Source organism: Dermacentor andersoni, chromosome 3, assembly GCF_023375885.2.
Source record: "Dermacentor andersoni chromosome 3, qqDerAnde1_hic_scaffold, whole genome shotgun sequence".
Lineage (NCBI taxonomy): Eukaryota > Metazoa > Arthropoda > Arachnida > Ixodida > Ixodidae > Dermacentor > Dermacentor andersoni.
The window spans coordinates 187,660,455-187,669,462 of record NC_092816.1 but is presented as its reverse complement, the minus strand read 5'-3'; the positions used below and the strand labels follow the sequence as shown (position 1 = coordinate 187,669,462).

At 44.4% G+C, this 9,008-nt stretch overlaps 1 protein-coding gene across 3 annotated transcripts in view; it reads left to right on the top strand.

The window, feature by feature from the left end:
- Positions 1-6,899: 6,899 nt before the first annotated feature.
- Positions 6,900-9,008, top strand: part of LOC129385579 (uncharacterized) — a 39,115-nt gene continuing 37,006 nt past the window's right edge. For all 3 annotated transcript variants that reach the window (XM_072286831.1, XM_072286830.1, XM_072286829.1), the window contains exon 1: positions 6,900-7,063. The gene's annotated coding sequence lies outside the window, so the exon portion shown is untranslated. The remainder of the gene's footprint in view (positions 7,064-9,008) is intronic.

Sequence of the window (9,008 nt, the reverse complement as noted above, 5' to 3'; positions counted from 1 at the left end):
CACGCGGTATGAGTAACCAGCGAACTGAATCGTAGATGGCAGCGCCGGCGCTTGCGTCGCGAAAGCGGATTCCTCTGGCGCGTGCAACGCTATCGGTGATATTCGGCCGTTTCTCAGCCAGCCGAGTCGGGTTGTGTCACTTGTGTTTCGAGAGATAACGATAACGTGGCCTAGAATGTGGGCTCATCACCACTGGCAGGTCGCGTATGTTGTCTCAAGGTAGAAAGCAAGCGCGTTGGGGGGCGCCAACGTGCGATGACTCATTCCGTTTCCTGGGTACGCGCATCCTAGCTAATCAAGCATACGACCACTTGTACACTCTAAAAACAGTTGCACCCTTTGGGGTGTATATTTGTCCTACAACGATAATCGTCATCTGTCTTGCCCGCGTTTCCTTTCTTTAACGCTGCGAGCCCGGTACTTCCCAGTCACGAACGGCATGCGCGTTATCAGTGTGACGCAGCATTCTCGACAGGAAAGTAGCCAGCGCCGAGTTTTCAAGAAAGGAAACGCAAGCAAGGCAGATGACGATTATTGTTGTGGGACAAATATACACCCGAAAGGGTGCAAACTGTTTTTAGAGTGTACACAGCAGACGACGGTAGCGAGAAACGTTTTTGACGGAGTAATCGTAGGCTTAGAGCTAGCTGCTTTATTTTTTATTCAGGAGGAAAACTGCTTTGCTGTACGAAGAACGTTAGGTTCGGTGCCTTCATTTCAGTTTCTTAGGTAAAACGTCAAGTTTGCGTCACGCTACGAAAGCAAAACGGGGCCATCAGCGCCATTTTCTACGCGTCGCGTCTACCTCACGCATGGAAAAAACATGGCGGTATGTTCAGAATAGAACCCCAGAATAGAGCCCATAGAGAAAGAAATTCAACAATAGGGGACACACAGCGAAAACTGGCAACAGGAAACACGTCACGCCTAGTGTCAACTCCATCCGTTTGTTGATGCGAGCATCGGAAAAAAAGAATGTCAAATGAACTTACAGACAACGCTTTATTTTTATTTATTCTTTCCCACTAAAACTGAAAAGTTTTGCGTATAAATAAACTTATTCATCCCGACTTATTTTTCTTGCGTTGCCTATAGCAACAAGCTAAGAGCATGCCAGGCTCCACAGATGCATGCGTCACGTTCCAGTTATGCCACCTAAGCAAGCGCGGTTGGCTTCACATGAGCAGAATTTGTTTCTCTATCTGTGAAGTTCGCTGTTCGGCGGCCCGTCTCTTTTTGGACGTAGCGCGTTTATTGAGTTGCCGGCGTTTCCTTGCGTTCCTTCTGTACTTCGACATGGCACCACTGCAATATTGGACTACGGCAAGGTAGGCAATTTTGCCTGACAGTCTGTGACGCATTTCAAGCAATTTTGGCTTCTACCGCACGGAACCGAGACTTGATGCAGTTGGCGAAAAACAACTCGGCCGTCCTGGCGTGGTTGATTTGAGTCAATGACTCGTACTGGGAGATGTTTGCCGCGCTTTCTATGAGGCCCAACATTGTTATAACTTATTTCGGTGGTTTTGGGCGCGCTTGCCGCACCGGGATTTGTGACGCAGTTAGGAAAAAGCAACTCGGCCGTGTGACGCAGTTTCGCTTTCGCGCATGCTGAATCTTACCGGGAGTTCTTGAGCTTTCTATGACCCACAACATTGTTGTTACTAATTTCGTTACTTTTTTGGGTACTTTTCACGCGCAGTGGCCACGCCTGGCGTTGTGACGCAGTTAGTTTCGCGTGTACTAACTGCTACTAGGACAAGTTCGTGACGCATTCTCTGACCCGAAAATTATTGTAATTAATTTCGTTACTTTTTGGGATACTGTTGAGGCACACTCGCCGCGCCCGGGGTTGTGATGCAGCAAGCCGGTTGTGGTGACTTAGCTTGGCGTGTACTGAATCTTAGACACGCTTGTTACGCTTTCTATGGCCCAGCAACATATACCTTCTTTCGGTACTCGTGCTTCTCGAAGACGCGACGAGCGATTGCCAAGAGTGGTAACAATGGTGTGCTGCTTGCGCCGGCAGCACGCGCAAAAGATAACGCCGAGGAGCTCAAAAACCAAGAACTCGGAAATGCTGCCTTCTGAAAAACTGAAAACAGGCTTTTTGCCCACGAATTTCTCTTGAGTGCGAGCAGAAGGCATTCTGGAGGCGTCTAGCGTGGTCTGGCTGAGAGCCTGTGTTGTGGCCACCTCCCTATGTAGCGTACTATTGTCAGGTATGTAAAAGCGAATTGCTTTTGTTTGTAACGTCGCCTATTCACCACTTTGGAGCGTTTCCTTTTTACACGCAGCATTCCTATAAGGTCTAAATTCGAAAATAACGCATGCTTGTAATTTACTTTTTTTTCAGCTGATGCCGTCCGGTGGAGCTTCGTACGGGATCTACTGCTGCTTACCTCGTGCGACAATGTTGGAAGAACGCACAAAAACCCAGAACGAGCAGTTATATAGAACGAAATAGACATTTCCTCATCGACAAGGCGTCTTGCATCTACTTTATGAAATTGCACTTGGCACAGATTCCATGGAGGCTTGAAAAGATCGTTCACAATCATTTTAACGAAAACGTTTATTTAGTTAACACTGCGCGGGATTGAGCTAACAGTTCAAACTGCGCGCAATTAAGCAGCAAAAGCAAAAAAAAAAAAGCGAGTAGCGCTGCCAGCATTGCGCGTGTCAGCAAGCGTTCAAAATGCGCCCGCCCAAAACCGAAATCGGCAGAAGTTCATCCCTTCCGCTTGGTGCGCTACAGTCAATTCTGCCGTTGGGCTCTGTGGGTGTGTGCGCTTTTGTTGAATGTCTTTCTCTACGATCTGTAAGCGACGCCGACGACGTGGACCAAATGTGGTGCGCACCAGAGCGGCGGCGACAATGGGTCGGCGGCGGCAGGCCAGTGCCAGGGACGACGAACAACGTGCCGCCGAAGCCAACCGCCAGCGCGAGGTTCGTCAACGGCAAGCCGCTCACAACGCCGTTGGAACAGTTCCCGGGTGCGGCGGCGAGGTTCCGCAGAGGCTTCGTGGAGAAACCGTTCGGCTCCACGTGTGCGATAGTCGTATACAACTTTCGCAATTGAGAGCTTCGCTGGTCTTGCATCTTTACCGGAGTGTTAAGGGCTGACCATCTTCATTTTTTCGAACCTAGCGCTTAAGTGTGACGTTATGTCATCACCCGTCTGATTATTATTTCTTTACTTACTTCTTCGTTTATTACTTTGTAACAAGTAAACGTTCTTCCCCTGCCTCTTACAAAGCTGTAGTGGCATATTGTTTGCATAGTAGGGCTTGCGAATGTACGCACACTGATTCGACTGTCGCTGACCTTCGGTTTGTTTTGCTCTTGTGAGTTTTTATCATTTTCATCGATTTAACCCCATTACCTGAGCACAAGGCACCCAGCCAGCCAATCTGGGCACTGGCTAACCTACCTGTCTTTCCCTCCCTGCTTTCCTCCTCTTTGTAAAAACAACCGAACTTGTATTAATTCAAATCAAATCATTTTATTTCCCAGAAAGAAAGTATTCTGGAGAGGTTTATTTGATAGTAGTAGTAGTAAACGACTTTATTGGGGTCCTGAGGAGCTAGGCAGGGGGGTCGGCGAGGTAGGTCCTTATCCAGCCGTTGGCTAGTCTTATGTCGGAACGAAGAGGCCATGCCTCTCCGCTCGTTCACGGGTCCTCTGGACAGCCAGGAGTTGGATGTCATGTTTAGAGTCTCTGATGACATTCGTCCAGTCTTCTTACTCGGTTAAAATCCAGTAACACAGGGCATTGCCAGAGCATGTGACTTAGCAAAATTCAGTGCCACAATCTGGGCAGAGTGGATCAATGTGAGGGTGGAGCATGTTCAGAAAGCCCCTAGGGGGGTTGGACCCCATCTGGAGCATGCGGAGCGTGTTAGCTTGTGGTCTGTTGAGCCTATGATGGGGGAAGGGAAAACTCTGCCTACTCCCTCTGCAATGAGATGTGATTTCGCGAAAAGTAACTAGAGGATCACTGTGGACGAGCTCTCCCGACAAAAGCTGTTATGGACAGCTTGACTAGACCAGTGAACCCTTTACAATGCAGTTGGGACAACAACAAGAATAACTAAAACGTGTAATACATAACATCGCAAAATAAAGTAATGAAATGTTTTTTACATCTCCTGATACGAATGCACAAAATAAATTAAATAAAAAATGTTCAGTACATCATATGCAATTACATGTCATTCGAAAAACAAGGCATAGAAATCAGGAAATACATAGTAAAAGGTGAGATACAGCCAAAAGAGAACCATAATATAAAAGAACAAAATATCACAGAAATAAAATACTCGTACAATGCCAATATTTTTGCTATGTCTTTTGTGTAACACAAAGTATAATAAATTCAGAAAGGTACAAACAGAAAAAAGATAAAGTAGAAATCATGTATGTTTCGTAAATGTAGTATAAATTTCTTGTTAATCTGTTGGTGCAAGGAAAATGCCATCACGGTATTTATTTCCTGTTGTAGTCATGACAGAGTCTGTGAATGAACATGTGCTTCCTGATATGCCAGCTTAAACAAAATGATTGCTCAGGTGATCTGCAAGGTCTTTACCTGAAAGCTCAAAAGTGTCAACGGAGATTTTTGCCGGTGTGACGTCTTGCTTTCCACGACAAAGAACATCATTAACCACCGTGCCCCGTCAGGTGACTGACTTGCACTTTCAGCGAACATTTTCGTGCAATAAGCCGTCTTCACTTGCTTGAGCTCCCGATTAAACTTGTTCCCGATTTCTGAAAACTGTTAGATCAGTCGGTACTCTTGAGCTCAAGAAAATGTTATAAAGCTTATTCTTGAACCGTATCACATTAGCCAGCGAGGGTGTCACCCATGCTTTACGTATTCTTTTTGATAATTTACCTTGTTGAACGGAAAATGTCTGGCGTATATCTGTACAAATATAGCAATACATTGTTGATACACTTCATTCGGATTAGTTGTCTTAAGCAAAAAGACCGGTCACATTCCTTAATCTCCTTCTTAAAAGATTCTATACTTTCGTTTGAAGTACATTGGATCCTGTACGGTTCTCGAGAAGTATCCTTAGCTTTTATCTTGTGGAAATAACAAAAAATACTGGACAATGATCACTTACGTGCGACATTATTGTTCCACATTGAAATTCACTGGCTCCGAAGTTTGTTTTCAGTAGATCAAGGCACGAGACAGAAGACAATGTAACACGTGTAGCTGTGGAAATAACATTAATAAATCCAGCATAGTTGAGTGTGTTTCTAAAATTGGTGGTGATGTCTTTGTTATTCATGGTATTGATGTTAAACTCTCCCCCACAAGCGAGTGTAAAATTATTAGACGATACATAATGCAGCATTTGGTCAAAAAAGTTTAGAAATCTCAAGATATTGCCATCTGGGGGCCCATATACAACAGATATTATGTCTGAATAATGTCTAAGCGTCAAAACTTCATATTCATAACATGTGATACAGAAATCTGATGATAAGTTACACTTCCATTGCTGGTCTACGTGAACAGCAGCGCCATCACCATGCCTATTTGAACGGTTCAGGAAAAAAGTATCTTTTCCAGCAAAATTTTGCCGGCAACTTGCACCGTCATACCAAGTCTCAGTTATCATGATGACTTGAAACCTTAATTGAAAATCGTTTAGCAAGTACTCTATGATGTCACTCTTATTCTCTGCAGAACGAACATTTAGATCCAACACCGTTGAAAGCAATTTGTTTTTAACTCTAACGAAGCTAGACTTCAAAACAAATTTAGGTAAAAAAAGTTAGATAAAAACAAAGTTAGGTAATACGAACACGTGGTATAGCAGTCTAATAATTTGTTTAACGTCTAGTGAGCCTTCTTCGCAAACTGGAATTTATCTTCGAAAGAGAACTTTCATCGTAAATTTGTATGGCAGTGGAAAGTTCCCTCCACCTTGCGAACATTTTACGGTTCCCTGTCCAGACCGACTTCTATTTGTGCTCATGCTTTTTATTGCGATTCGAAGCAATCTTTTCAGGGTCGGCCAAAAGTGCTCATTGATGTAAATTGGTGGCGAAATATCCATTGCTAGATCTTTGTTTGTTAGTCGAGTTTCTTTGCTTTCCTCAGAGTTGCGTCGTGCTTCGCTCTTTATTTGGATTGTACAATGATGTTTGATCGGTCAGGGTTCCGCCTTGACACCTGATGACATGATTGTATGTCGGTTTCCTTAACAGGCCCATCAGTGGGACTTCCAGTCATGGATAGGATATGTAGTGCACTTTCATTTTCTTGTCTAGCAATACCTCAATTTCTAGGTTGACATTTCGGGAGTACAGCTGAGCGAGTACAAGTCTCCTTTCCAAATCAGCACTTCTAGTCTAAAGGCTGTACACTTTGTTCGAAGTCATTAATTTTGTTATTCTTGTTCCGCATTTGCCAAGACTGCAGCACTTAACTTTTTCACTCGACTGTTTGATGAGCAAATTCAATGCTGCTAGTCATATTCCGCTGCTCAGTTCGCAGCTCTAGTATTTCAGTACGAAGGTCGCGTTCTTTCATGTCTTTACACTTTACGAGTTCTTGCTTGTATTCCGCGCGTAGTTGTTCGTTAAGCTTGAAAAGTGCCTTTGCGATGGTTCAATAACTGTTCAATCGTGCGTAACTACGGTGATTTGTAGCTCACTCACTGATATCCTTGCTACGGCCAAGTTGGATGCTCGCAGGCTTGTGTAGCAGGCAACTACATTTTATTAGCATCGCGCTGAAGTAAATGCACGCGCACATCGCACAGTGCGTGAGTTGATACACCTGGAACGTGCGACCGTTAATTCTCTTTAAAGAGAGATGAAGTCGCATCGGCGAATCAGCTGCTCGCCGTCGCATAATCGAAGAAGAGGCAGAAGAAGTGAGCGTCCGACACGCGTCGTGCGCACCACGGGCCAGGGCTCGGCGCTTCGAATTCTTTCACGGTGAAGCCCTGATGTGCGGCCAGCTGCTTAACCCGTCCGCTGTACTGCTATATCGAAGAACTAGGACGCCACATCGTCGTCTCTCGTGGCGCTGTCGAAGGTACGTGCGCACGTTGTTCTATACTGTGCCAGTCGCTTTAGAATTCATAGGGAAGGGCTTAGCGCGACGCTGAACATCACGTTTGCCGAATGGGCCACTAAGGCCTCCCAACGCCGATGACCTTGTGGAAGTTACAGTGTCAGAGCTCTCCAATGTCCTTAGATCTCTGCCTGCCCCAGCTGCCGGTCCTGACATTTCCAATGCCATGCTAGAAATGTTTGAAATGTCTTCTGATGACATTGTGAACACAGTGAATTACTCTCTAAAAAAGGCTTGTATTCCACCATAATCGAGGACAGCTAAAATTATACCGCTGCTTAACAAAACCAGCTGGCTACAACCTTGACATTAGGCCTATCTCTCTTAGGTCAAATATGATAAAACTAATTGAAAGAGTTTTACATGGTTTTATGATCGATAATATATCTGAAAATTCGCTACTGAGCCCAAGTCAAATAGGTTTCCGGCCCGGTCTCTCCATTTGGTGTGCGCATGCATATTTGGAAAGCCGCATCCAACTTGCTCAGCATAGAAAAGAAGTTAGTGCTTTAGTGACTCTTGACATAGCAAAAGCTTATTACAGCGTTGTGTACTCTCTACTGCTGAACAGATTACAGTCCTAGAATTTTCCGAGATACATAACGGCATGGATTTTGAATTTCTAAGAAACCGACAATTTCATTGTTTTCAAAACGGTTTTCTTCAAGAAAGTACGATCAGACAAGAGGGGCGCCCCAGGGGGCTGTTCTGTCTCCTATACTATTTAACCTATTCATGAGTTCAGTGCCTCTGCACCACGATGTGAATCTGTATGTCTACGCAGATGACATTGCATTTTTCGCGACAGCTAGAGACATTATTTTCCTTCACCTGTCTTTGCAAACGTACCTCTGTACTCTACAGACGTGGCTTCACAATCTGCATCTGTCACTAAACGTAAACAAAAGTGCAGTCCTTGTTTTTCTGCTTTCCGGCCCGTTACAGTTATCATTAGTATTTGAACAGAGAACCATTCCCCAGGTAGAGCCGCTTAAATACTTGGGTATCATATATGACGGAAAACTTTACTGTCGTTCTCACATAGAAAATATTGAAACGAAGAGGACACGAGCCTTAGATTTACAACGTAGAGTCAGTAACCGACGTTCTGGTATGCGAAGTGAAACACTAATTATGATCTATCGTATGTATGTACGACCGATTCTAGAATTTGGCTGGAAGTGCAAAATATAAATTAAGACCCTTTGTTCTGTTAGAAAGAGAAGCTCTTCGACTATGTTTCGGTCTTCCTAAATTTGTTGCTAATAATGTAGTATACCGAAGCGGGCCTACCTACTTTTCACACGCGATTCCGCATGCTTACGGTTCAAACCTACTTAGGAGCTTATGATTGCTCGCTACGACGTGGACAATATGGATTTATTAGTGAACGAAATCCATTTTTGAGAACACGTGGTCACGGTTGCATACCCCACAAGTCGTATTTGTGCAAGAACAATTAGCACCTTTAAATGTTCGCCTTTGAGAAATAATTCCGCTTCATAGGTCTCCGGGGTCGCTCAAAATTGAATTTGCAGACAGTTTGCCACACAGTGCGAAATTTCTGCCCACAACATATTTGAATGACCGGTTACCAGAATATTTGACCTCTTTCAAAATAAATGTAACAGCGACTGATGCTTCTTCGCGTGAAGAGAAGACAGGGGTGGGTATCTACTCACCATCCCTCGATTGGTTTTTTTCACTTCGCCTACCAGATTACACATCAGTTTTTCATGCCGAACTTCTGGCAATATTTCTTGCCTTGCGGACGTTACCCCTTCATACAAGGGTTATTGTCGTCACAGATTATCCATCTGTATGCCGCGCACTTACTGTGTTTACAAAGTCGACAGCATTGAACACGTTTTATTCGTTAGCTCCGCCTCACTTAAGTTTAGTTCAT